This window comes from Apodemus sylvaticus, chromosome 18, assembly GCF_947179515.1.
Source record: "Apodemus sylvaticus chromosome 18, mApoSyl1.1, whole genome shotgun sequence".
NCBI classification, from domain to species: domain Eukaryota; kingdom Metazoa; phylum Chordata; class Mammalia; order Rodentia; family Muridae; genus Apodemus; species Apodemus sylvaticus.
Window position 1 is genome coordinate 62,729,187 of NC_067489.1, and position 4,162 is coordinate 62,733,348.

The window sequence follows — 4,162 nt, forward strand, 5'->3', positions numbered from 1 at the left end:
TACATTTAGGTTCCATGAGAGAAAACATGCTGTTTGATGAGATGAGAGAATAGTTTTAGGCAATATTCTCCAGGGGCTAAAATGCTACTCTTAGTAATGAAAAAAAAAAGATATTCTAAGCTTCTTTGCAGTAATATTTCATTTGACCATTAACTTCTTCACCTTTTATTTGTTATAATTCATTCATTTTGTTGTTATTGATGATGATGTTTTACCTAAAACATTTTACTAGTAGAATAAAACTATTTATAGAAACTTGGGGCACAGAGTCTGGGAGGAACTTCTAGTAGATTCTCTACTAGACTACCATGGGAGAGAACAAAACCTGCTTTATTCTGACATCTGGCAGGTGGAGTCCAACTCCCTGAACTTGTAATCTGTCCACTTTCTCCTCCTTAGTGCTAAGATGGTAGGAGTGTACCATCTTACCAGGTCTTGCAATTCTTCTATAGATTTATGTATTTAATTTGTGTGTGTGCGTGTGTGTGAGAAAGAGAGAATTTGTGTGTGTGAATGTGTGTACATATGTATGTGTGTATATATGTGTGTGACTGTGTGTGCTCTGAGGAGTCAGACTCAGGTTTACCAGGGTTGGTGGCAAGCACTTTTTCCTGCTGAGTCACTGTAGGCTTAGATTTTTCAAAACCTACTTTTAGTAAGTGTACTTAAATGCTTTAACTGCCCTGCTAGCCCATCCTCCACCAGAGGTAGTGGAAACAAAAATTTAATAGGGCAAAGGAGGATGTGGACCTGTTTAGAAATAGTTCTTTGGAGCAAATCTGCATCGTCAGGACATCAGCCATTCGGTTCACAGAAACTAGCAGCAGTGGCTCAATCCACTCACAGATACCATTCATGGATCAGCAATGGAAATTCTATCTAGAAGGAACTGTGAGATTCCACCAATCAGCTTTGGAGCATTTCTCTCCATGAAGTCACCGGTGACACTTGATGACCAGCAAAGTATGGCAAGGTGAACCAATACCACACAGTGTTGTCAGCTAAGACCAGCATCCGCAAAGCCCAACAATGACTAGTAAAGGATGGCAAGGCATACCAATACCACACAGTGTTGTCAGCTAAGACCAGCATCCGCAAAGCCCAACAATGACCAGCAAAGGATGGCAAGGCATACCAATACCATTCAGCGTCATCCACTGTCTGTTGGGCTATATTTATACCCCTTTCAAACATCATGTAGTCTCTCAAGGGTCCACTCTTGAAAGACATCACATGCCCGTTTTCCAGGCTGCTTCCAGAAAAACGCCCCGTGTCTGTTCTCAGCAAAACATCCTCCCTTGTGTTTGCTTCAGGAAAAAATTGTCTCATAAGACAGTTTCCAGAAAAACATCATATGACACAAATGAGTCTTCAAAGAAACCAGACATTTCCACTTCAAACCACTTTTTCAGTCCTCTGCTTTTTAACTTTATGTTTTGTGCTGTGGAATAAAAGATACTTGCAGCCATTCCTGCAGTTCAGCTGGTGTAGCTTTATGTGCAGGTTTGGCTGATACAATCATAAAAACCAGTGCCTTGAAAAGGTACAGGCATATTTGAAGGCACCCCCCTCTTTGTTCATGTTTCTCTTTTCCCCCTTCCCTAATGTGGCCAACTTGGGACGGTGGGGGGCGGGGAGGGGAATGCACAGTCTGGATAGAAAACGTTCTTCCCCTAAAAGTCCATGTATTGAAGACTTGCTGCCCAGACTGTAGTCCTGTTTGGAGAGGTGTTGGAGGTAACTGCTATCAGAAAGTCACTGGGGTGTGTGCGTGAGGGTCCCTTGAGAACGTCTTATCCCTGTATCCGGTTCTCCCTTTCAGTCATGTGATAAGTAGCCTCTTTCACTATCAGCCAGAATCAACAGGGCAAGGAAGGCTATGAATTGAAGTAGTTGAAAGTATAAAGCAAAACCCTCCTTTAAGATGTCAGGCATTTTGAGACAATGACACAGTTTATAGAACTTTCAGAAATATCCTTAGACTAGGATGTGTGTGTGTGTGTGTGTTTCTCCTGAAGCCAGAGTAGGGTGCTGGCCCCCTGGAGGTGGAGTTATGGGTGGTATTGTATTGCCCAATGTGGGTGCTGGAAACTAAACCCAGGTCCTTCTCAAGAGCAGCAGTGCTCTGAATTGCTAAGCTGCTTTTATAGCACCCTGGCTTATACTTCTTTTATTTTTTATTTTTTATTTTTTTTATTGATATAGTCTTTATTTACATTTCAAAAGATATCCCCTTTTTTGGAGCCTCCTCCCCCCCAAAGTCCCATAAGCCCTTTTCCCTCCTCCTGTTCCCCAATCACACCCTTCTCATTTCCCTGTCCTGGTAGTCCCCTACACTGCTACACTGAGCCTGTCCAGGACCAGGGACCACTCCTTCCTTCGTCTTGGGCATCATTTGGTCTGTGAATTGTATTTTGGGTATTCTGAGCTTCTGGGCTAATAATCGCTTATCAGTGATTGAATACCATGAGTGTTCTTTTGTGACTGGGTTACCTCACTTAGGATGATGTTCTCCAATTCCACCCATTTGCCTAAGAATTTCATGAATTCATTGTTTTTAATTCCATTGTGTAAATATACCACATTTTCTGTATCCATTCCTCCGCTGAGGGCTATCTGGGTTCTTTCCAGCTTCTGGCTATTATAAATAGGGCTGCTATGAACATAGTGGAGCATGCGTCCTTATTACATGCTGGCTTCTAATTCTTAATTTGAATTTCAGTTCAGTTATGTGAGTCGAATGTAGCTGGAGTTTGGGTCTGAGAAAGGAGCATCTCCTCCTCCTCCTGCCCCTATAGTGTACTTTATACCTGTGTTCTGGTGTCATCCTCGAGAGACGGCATCTTCTGGATCAGGGCTTCTGCACTGTGGTCTACATGTCAGTAACCACAACATGCTGAGATTATTTTTATGAGACAGGATTTCTTTTTGTAGCCATGGCTATCCTGAAACTCACTCTGTAGACCAGGCTGGCCTCCAGTTCACTAAGATCTGCCTGCTCCTGCTATCCAAGTGTTGGGATTAAAGGCATGCACCACCACAGCCAACAACATGCTGACAGTTTGGTTTCCTGCCTGCCTGCCTGCCTGACTCACTTGGAGACCAGACCTTACCCTGGAACTCGCTATGTAGGCATCTCCTCTAGATGTGCCCCTGCACCTCTAGAGTGATGAACCCAGGTACTCAATACCAGAGCACCAAGCCAGGAGTTTATCATGAAACAGACTAAAGGACTTCAAAGAGATAAAACCAAGAAAATTTAGATACAGATAATTGCTGGTGCTCATAGATACCTTTTCAGGATGGACTGAGACTTTCCCATCTAAATAAACACAAGTCTGTGGAGACAGGAACAAAGAAACTACTAAAAGAAAATTTTCTGGGGCTGGAGAGATGGCTCAGTGGTTAAGAGCACTCACTGTTCTTCCAAAAGGTCCGGAGTTCAATTCCCAGCACCCACATGGCAGCCCACACCTGTCTGATGTCCTCTGGTGTGCAGATATACATTCATGCATTCATGCAAAGTGCCCAAATACATAAATAAATAAACTTAAAAAAAGAAATTTTTCCAAGATATGATGTTTCTTAGTTTATACGGTCAGACAATTGACCTACATTTGTGTCCCAGGTAAATTAGAGATTAGAAAATATTCTGGGATTGATTGGAAACTTCATTGTGCTTACAGACCTCAGAGTTAAGACAGATGGAAAAGATAAATAAAACCCTAAAAGAGACCTTGACTAAATTGACCTTAGAGACTGATGGTGACTGGGTAAATCTTCTTTCCTTCATCCTTTATAGAATACAGAACTCCCCATTCTAGATGAGACTCACCCCTTTTAAAGTTATGTATGTTTGGTTCACCTACTGAGAGAAGTTATTACATGATCTTGAGGGTGTCCAATGGATATACAAATGTGTTTGACTTAAAATTTGTGCTTTTCATAAAACAGGTCCACCTCTGGAGCTCCACCAGCTTTAGCCCGGAGATTGAGTCATAGTTAAGAGACACTGCCAGGGGTTACTTGAGCTTTACCGAATGTGAAGAGTTGCAGGTGGACCTACCACACATGCGTTTGCAGTTGAAGAAGACCCTGGTCAGTTGGAGAATTCAGCCTCAAGACTCCCTTCTGTCTCACACTGATGGGCCCCTATCCACAC